Source organism: Lygodium microphyllum, chromosome 18, assembly GCF_053477565.2.
Source record: "Lygodium microphyllum isolate KBCC chromosome 18, Lygodium_microphyllum_v1.1.10, whole genome shotgun sequence".
Taxonomy (NCBI): Eukaryota; Viridiplantae; Streptophyta; class Polypodiopsida; order Schizaeales; family Lygodiaceae; genus Lygodium; species Lygodium microphyllum.
Window position 1 is genome coordinate 28,390,214 of NC_141152.1, and position 9,584 is coordinate 28,399,797.

The following is a 9,584-nucleotide window of genomic DNA, read 5'->3' on the forward strand; positions in this document are numbered from 1 at the left end:
CAACTTTGAAATTCATTGCTTGTCTTTTATTATTGGCTTGTTTGGTATATGATTGCTGGGCTTTGGCAATCATGTCTTTAACCTCATCAAAATTAGTAGTGTGCATAGTAGCAATATCATCAGCACTCTAAATTCTATTTGATAAAGATGCAACAGGTGTAGACAATCTATAACCATAAATCACTTCAAACGGTGCTTTCTTTGTAGATGTGTGTGGTCTATTGTTATATGCAAATTGCAGTAAATGCAAATGTGTATCCCATGTCTGTGGTTTAGAAATAGTGTAAGCACGTAAAAGATCTTGAATAGTACTGTTAGTGGCTTCTGTTTGTCCATTAGTTTCAGGATGAAATGCAGATGAGAAATCAATTTTTGTGCCTAGGTTAGCAAACAAAGTAATCCAGAAGTTGTTACAAAATCTAGAATCACGATAAGAAATAATAACTTTTGGTAATCCATGGTTAGTGAAAACAGTTTTAAAAAACAATTGTGCTGCCTGTGATGCTGTTAAAGTTTTCTTACATGGAATGAAATATGCTTGTTTACTAAACCTATCTACTACAATCCAAATCATATCATGGTTAGCTTTAGTATTAGGTAAACCACTAATAAAATCCATAGAAATTTGTTCCCATGGTCTTGATGGAATAGATAAAGGCATAAGTAATCTATACTGTTTACCATGATGTCTCTTAACTCTTTGACAAATCAAACATTCAGAAACAAAGTTAGATACATCAGTGTCCATATGTGGCCAATAAAAAATCTTCAGTTAATGTACGTAAAGTAGATATGATACCTCTATGACCTTGATATGGAGGACAATGAATCTCATTCAAAACAAAATATCTGAATGGAACTGTAACACATAATCTCTTTTCTTAAAACATGAATCCATCATTTTAAGACAGTGAATCAATAGGAATCCAGTTATTTCCAACTAATTTATTCCAATCAGCATGAAAAGTAATGTCCTGATGATAAGTATCTTTCATAGGAGTTAGAGAATCAAATGATATAACAGAAATATTATGAATGGCGGGTCTTCTACTTAATGCATCGGCCACTAGATTTTCTTTATTGGGTTGATATTGAATAATTGGATGAAAGCTCTGAATAAAGACTGTCCATTTGATATATGGGTCAGATATTTGAGGTTGGCTAAGTAAATGTCTAATACTTTGTTGATCAGTCTTAATCATAAATTCAGAACCCATTAAGTAGTGTTTCCATTGTCTTAAAGCTTGAACTATAGCTAATAATTATTTTTCATATGTGGAATATTTAAGTTCGGAGGGTTTCATTTTACAACTAGAATAGGCTATAGGATGATTGTCCTACATAAGTATGGCTCCTATTCTAGATCCGTTAGCATCAGACTACTAAAAAGAATGGTCTATTAAAATCAAGTAGTTGTAATACAGGAGCATGGGTTAATGCATGTTTCAATAAGTCAAAGGATTTCTGTTGATTATCAGACCAATGATAAACAATACATTTCTTCAAAAGTTTAGTCAAAGGCAAAGCAAGTAATGAAAAATTTCGCACAAATTTCCTGTAGAAACTAGCAAGACCTAGGAAAGATCGTAACTCATGCACATTTTTAGGTATATGCCAGTTCAATATTGCTTCTATTTTCTTAGGGTCAACCTTAATACCATCTGATGATACTATATGACCTAAATATTCAATTTCTGTTTTAAAGAACTCACTTTTTTCTGGATTAGCATACAGTTGATTATCTTTCAATAACTTGAAAACCAAGGACAAATGTTCATAATGTTTTTTCTCATTTTGACTAAACACCAAAATATCATCAAAGAAGACAATAACACAATGTTGATATTTCAAAAATATACGATTCATCATTCTACTAAATGTAGCAGGTGCATTAGTCAATTTGAAAGGCATCACTAAAAATTCATAATGACCAAATTGTGTCCTAAATGCAGTCTTGAATATGTGAGACTTATCTAATCTCACCTGATGATAACCAGATTTAAGGTCTATTTTACTAAATATGGTAAAACCTTATAGTTTATCCATAAGGTCATCTACTCTAGGAATTGGATACCTATTCTTCATAGTGATCTTATTTAAAGCTCGATAGTCAATGCACATACGATAGGTATTATTTTTCTTCTTTACTAACAAAACAGGTGCACCAAATGGAGAACTGCTAGGTCTAATCAATCCTCTATTTAGTAATTCCTCAACTTGATTTTGAATTTCTTTTTGCTTTATCTGGTTATGCCTACATGGTGCTTTACAAGGTGGTTGTGTACCAGGAATCAAATCTATTTCATGGTCTTCTGGATGTGAACGAGGTAAACCAGGTGGTAGATTTTCTACAAAACAGTCTTTAAAGTGTGCAAGAAATTCTTTATGCCTAGGGTGCATATGGTTTTCTTTAACTTGCAGTTCATTCACCCAAATGAGATAAGATTTACTACTTTTGCATAATGCACGTTTAGCTTGAGTATGAGATGTCAAGATTGTGGGAGAGAAGGAAGGAGTCTCACTTGTAGCTTTCTTGCTTGCACAATGGGGGAATACACACAGGGGTGGAGGCTGAAAATAGTTTTCCTCTTCTTAGTTGTGTAAGCCAAAAAAAAAAACTCTTTTACAAAGAAATAGAAGAACCCTATATATGGGTCTCAAACAAAACTCAACTAACTAAGGTGGCAACACAACAGATTATTTTCTCCTAACCCTTAGCCATTTTTATAAAAAAAACAATCCATTAACTTAAACATAAGCATTTAATTCAATAAACTACTCTTTAAGAAAATGAGGGATAATTTAAAAACATAACATTTAAAGAACTAGTACATACTATTTTAGTAAGGGTTGTTTCCATGCTCTACTCTCTACCTATACAACTTTGTCGAAATCCCCCTATTACGAACCCTCATTAGCTTTACCTCCTCCTTAGCTACCTCTTCCATAGACCTCACATACTCCACATTACCATTTTCTTAACACGGTTTCAACCCCTCTTTCTTTCCCTTCTTCATCTTTATGTCCACATGGCCAACCCTCAATGCCATTTTAAAGTAAAAACTAATGACACAAATTTAAAGTGAGACATAACACTATCATGTCAAGAATTGTGTGATGGGGGGATGTGCTGTTGCGCCAACACACACTGTATACACAAGAGGAAGCTCACTTGTGAACATAAGAAGAGAGATGGAGGCCAAAACGTTTACTTGCTGCTTTCTTCTTCTTCTTCCATACACTATGCAATGTACACAAAGTATAGATAAGATACAACATAAAGGAAAGTGGCCTTCTAAGTCAAACAGTGCATAATCAACTACACTAATCAACTGGTGTTATATCTTTGCTAGCTTTAGGTAGGTGTAACAAACCAAATATAATAAGTGATAAGTCAATGGCCATGTGAGTATCATAATGACCACCAACATGCTAAGTGTAGACGTTAGGACTCATCTAGCCAGGTGGTCCATCATCAATGTCGGCACGTGTTGAGCTTGCCATCTCAACATTCCCCCTCAAGCTCAATTCTATCTCTGCAGTTCCAAGTAAGCTTTGAAATTTTCAAAGCTTCTCTGCACCCAATGCCTTTGTGAAAATGTCAGCTATCTAATCCTATGTGTTGATATATACCAAGTCATTCTCTCCTACAAGTACCTTCTCTCTCACAAAGTGGTAGTGCACCTCAATGTGTTTTGTCCTAGTATGGAACACTGGATTTCTATCTAGCTGTATGCTGCTCATGTTGTCACAATGAATGACAAATGGACTATCTCCCTTGACATCCAAATCACCTAATAACTTTTGCAGCCATACCACCTCACATGCTACCATAGAAGCACCTCTATACTCAGCCTCTGTACTTGATAAAGCAATTGTAGGTTACTTTTTGCTACTCCATGTAATTGCTGCACTGCCAAGGGAAAACATGAATCCACTTGTAGATCTTCTGTCTAACATGCTACCAACCCAATCTGCATCTGTGTATCCAAAGATCTATATGTCCTCACATGTCTCATAAAAAAGTCCATAATGTAAAGTGGAGTTCACATACCTCAATATACGTTTGACTGCATCCAAATGAGGCTTTCTAGGAATTTGTATAAACTGACTGACAAGGCCAACATCATAGCTTAAGTCTGGCCTTGTGATAGTCATGTAAATCAAACTCCCTACTATCCTTCTGAAAATAGTAGGGTCTTCTATCTCATCCCCAATGTCAGCACTCAACTTCACATTTTGCTCCCATGGTACTGAAAGAGGCTTGCATGCTGTCATACCATACTTGGATAACATATCCAAGCCATACTGCCTTTGGGTTAGCCATATACCATCATCACATCTGATCACCTGAATATCAAGAAAATATCTTAGTTAACCCAAATCTTTCATCTCAAACTTCTTCTTCAAGAAGTCCTTAACTTTAGCAATCCCTTTGTCACTGTCACCTGTAATAATCAAGTCATCCACATAGATGACTATGATGACCAAACCTGCATCTCCCTTTCTCACATAAAGTGAGTTATAGCATCAGAAATATAAAATCCAATATTGACAATATACTCTCCAATCTTGTTAGATCATGGTCTAGGTGCTTGCTTCATCCCATAGAGCACCTTCTTTAAACTACACACATATGTGGGATGCTCTAAATCCTCATAACCTGCTGGCTGCTCCATATACAGTTCTTCTTGCAATTCACCATGCAAGAAGGCATTCTTAACATCCATTTGCTGCAAACTCCAACCTTTAGCTGTTGCCAAGGCAATATCACACCTAACAGTTGCCATCCTAGTAACTATACTGAATGTCTCTTCATAATCTATGCCATATATTTGAGCATAGCCTTTTGCAATCAGCCTAGCCTTATACCTACTAACTGAACTATCTGCATTATGCTTGACTTTGTAAAACCACTTACAGCCAATAGCTTTCTTACCCTTAGGTAAGGGTACCAAATCCCAAGTCTTATTGGCTTCTAATGGAGCCATCTCCTCATCCATTGTTGCATCCCAATGAGCATGACCAACAACATCCTCAAAAGAAGTGGGCTCAGCATCCTCAACTAGTTTCACCATATAAGCATAATGGTGAGCTGCATAACCTTCAAAACTAAATTTTTAAATAGGGTATCTGACCCTGCTACATCTGCATACCATCGGATCACTTAATGGAGCCTTTACATTACTATGAGCTCTCTGTACACCTGGTGTCCTCACTGAAGGAATACCAAGCTCATCATCCAAACTCTCTGAACCACTGGAGTCGCCGTCAGATCCCAAATGACTAGTAGATGCATCATTACCATCCACACTTTCTTCTTTCCTTTGTCCTTCCCTGCAACACTTATAGATCCACCTAAAGATGTGGGACTACTCCTTAGTCTCCCAGACCAAGGGCTCACTAATAGTACTAGATGATGTTTCTAGTCCACTAAGACTTTGTGATTCTTGTTTTTGTTTTTGCACATAGCTGTCCTAATCATTATCATCATCTAGTACATAACCAGTAGGTGCATACCAGCTACCCATCTCATCAAAGATGACATCCTTGCTCACTTTGAACTCATCTGTGAGGACAGGGTTATAACAACGATACCCTTTCCGCTCTAAAGAGTACCCAATAAAAATACATTTTTCAGCCTTTGGATAAAGCTTCTTCTGTAGCTCATCTAGCACATGAACATATGAAACACATCCAAATACCTTCAAGTGTGATACATCGAGTTTCTTGCTAGTAATGCACTCTTCAGGAGTCATCCCATGAACTGCAACTGTGGGAGTTCTGTTCATAATGTAGACAGTAGTATGGACAGCCTCAGACCAAAAAAATTTGGGCATATTCTTTTCAGCCATTAATGCCTATGCAACTTTTGCAATATGCCTATTTTTTTCTTTCTGCAACACCATTTTGCTGTGGGGTATACCTGAAGTAAATTGCCTATTTATCCCATAAGTCCTCAAGAAGCCACTAAACTCATTAGAGAGGTACTCTCCCCCTCCATCTAATCTCAAGCACTTCACTTTAAAGCCTATTTCTATTTCAATAGTTGCCTTAAAATATTTGAAGTGCTCAAACACATCACTCTTTTCCTTCATGAAGTATACCCATAGCTTCCTTGAACAGTCATCAATAAATGTGACAAAGTATTTGCTGCCACCAAGAGATACATCAAGAGATACATTCTGTGTAGGCCCCCAAACATCTGTATGTACTACATGAATTATATTTCTACTCACTTCTCTATCATGCAAGAAGGGTTGTCTTGCCTTCTTACCAAACTGGCATGCTTCATAGACTTTATGCAATTTTTGCAAGTCTAAAAGAAGGAAACCCTGTAGCCAATCCTCTGGACTGCATTAATTTCAGCCTTTGCACATTTGCATGTCCAATACGTTTATGCCATATTTCAATATCTACAACTACTCCTTTTCCTTTACCATACATAGCAGCATCCATTGCAGGAATTCCAGCATCTAAAGTGAACATTCGGCCAACTCTACTTCCTTTTGCGACCAACCTGCACTTATAATTAAAGTCTTCTACAAAACAACCTTTTGCATTGAATCGGACTTGCAACCCCTGCTCTACCATTTGGCCAATAGACACTAGATTCTTTGTAATTGATAGCACATGTAATACATCTCTCAAACTCTTTATCATGCCATCATACAAGGACAAGGGAACCTTTCCAATGTGTGAAATTGGGTGGCATGAATCATCACCCATCTGCACATAACCTGGGTTTTGTAAGTCGTGCATCTCTCCAAACCATTCAACATGACTAGTCATATGATTAGATGCACTTGAATCGACATACCATACATCATCATATGTCCCCTTTCCTGTAATTGCATTCATCATATGATGCATAACAAACAGACGCTCATTTTTGTCTTCATTCTATCATGAAGACGATGCATAGTTTCCTTGCTGCAATTTACCACTGCGAATATCATCCATCTTTACATAGCAATGGGCTGCAATATGGCCTATGTAGCCACAATAATGGAAAACAATAGCAGACTTTCCAGAACCTCTATTCTGCCATCCACCTCTTCCTCTCGAGCTCCCCCTGCCTCTAAAGTTTCCTTTGCCTCCAAAAACCTGCATTTCACCAAACTATTGATTGAACCTGTTTTTCTGGTTATCGCCAGCACATCCCATACCATAGCCTCTTGAAGAGGATCTACCACGTCCCCTTCTTGAACTCGAGTAAAATGCTTGGACCTATTCACCATTTCTTTTAGACGAATCACCCTGCATATTAATCTCTTCAGTAATCATGAGAGAGATTAGGTCATCAAAATTTGGAAATGGCTTTTGTACATATACTGAAGTAACAAATTATTTCCATGCCTTCTCATTGTTAAGGCCAACCAAATCATCATCATTCGGCATTGCATCAATCATTGCTAAAGCATCTATAATGCTCCTCACCTTCAACACATACTCATTGACAGACATTTTCCCTTTCTTCAAGGCATTCAACTATTGCTTGAGTTGAATCTTTTGCGCCTTTGCATTTACCGAAAACATGCTCTCAAAAATTTTCCAAGATGCATGTGAAGTTTTTGCATTCCTGATATGTCCCAGCATAGTATGATCAATGACTGCTGATAGCCAGTACATCACCTTTTTGTCTTTCTCATTCCACTCTTTCCATGCTTTTAACTCATCTACAATCAGAGGGATACCCAACTCTGGCTCCTTTTCTTCACTTGAAACAAACTCATAAAGGCCCTTTCCAATGAGGAAGTTCGTCACACGAAACTTCCATGAAGGGTAGTTGTTCTTGTCAAGCTTCTCAATAATGGGATTTCCACTGTTCTCTACCATTATCACAAACAAGGATACAACACAGCAAGCTAGTCTTCTGCAATCTTTCATGACACGTGCACAACAATATACCAAGCAACCTTTTTCACTGATTGCTCAATAGTACATGTAATCTGCAACCTGTTGTAGATAAACCTTATGTTTGCTTCCTACAACCAAACACCTAAAAAATTACAGATGTATTATGTAACCTGTGCACCCACTTTTGGTCAATATAGTCGAAATCACAGTGTATCTGAAACTATTGTTCGCAAATCTCACAGCAATCTGAGATTTTTGCTCGACCTTGCTTCTAGTGCTTCCATAGGCACTATCCAAGAGAGAGAGAGTGAAAGAATGGGAGAGCTTCTTACCTGTTGCTTGCTTGCTCGAACCTTGCTTCTTCTCCTTCACTTTAGCCTTCAAAATCAGCCTCTCTTAGTGGTGCGGCTCTGATACCATGTCAATAATTGCATGATGGGGAGATGTGCTTGAGCTGCTACACAAAGCACACACTATATACACAAGAGAAATCTCACTCATGAACACAAGAAGAGAGATGGAGGCCAAAACGTTTTCTTGCTGCTTTCTTCTTCTTCTTCCACACACTATACAATGTACACAAAGTATAGGTAAGATACAACATAAAGGAAACTGGCCTTCTAAGTCAAACAATGCATAACCGACTAGCATTATATCTTTGCTAGCTATAGGTAGGTGTAACAAACTAAATATAATAAGTGATAAGTCAGTGACCATGTGAGTATCATAATGACCACCAACATGCTAAGTGTAGACGTGCGGACTCATCTAGCCAGGCGGTCTATCATCAATGTCCGCACATGTTGAGCTTGCCATCTCAATATATCAAAGAAACAGATAGCTAAAAATGTCAAAACTAAGTACATATTCTAAAATTTTAAAACACACCCTTGTGATACCTATCACTAGCAATCACAATGCGAACCCTTTTGCAAGGGGATCACTAGCTAAAATAATTTTATCCTCATCGATAACAATGCTAACAAAACTTGAAGTGCCGTTGAAGTTACGTGAAGGGATCATATTTCTTTCCCTATTGGACCAAGGAGTTGTGCTCATGGTCCCTTATTGAAGATTGAACCCTATCCTTCAAGAAGTATAAAAGTTTTTCAGCATGGGAGTATGATAGAGGCAGGAGTTCCCTTACTCTGGTGGTCATGGATTTGGAGTCCCTATACCCTACCATGGTTAGGCCTTGTCCTCATCATTGAAGTTGTTTTACTAACAATTTTGGAAGTGTTTTGTATTAGACAACGGTTCTTCTTTAACAAGGTTCACCAGGACGCTTCACGTTTCAGTGTGGGAGGAATATGATGACACCCAAAAGAAGCATAAAAACAAAGCACAAAAGAATCCAAGAATGCATCATATTTTCATTTTTTGTCAAGAGAATAATTCTAAGTTGTTGCAAAAGCACCAAAAAGAGATAGAGACATGAGGGGGCCACATCCACATCCATTATAAATAAACGGTATACATAAAAGTGTACATGCATGCATTGCAAAAGCTTAGAACGAATTGAAATGTGAAGGCTAAAGCCTTACAAATACAAATGTATAAAAAAAATCAAAGAAATAATAAAAATATGAAGGGTTGTGTGTATTTTGGGGAAAAGGTGGGGTGGAGTGCATGGTTGATTATGTGTCTCTTTCTCTCCTTTCTTCCAAGATTCACACACTCTCCCTTTATGGTGCAAGAATTTCTCTCTCCTCTCTCCTCTGTCT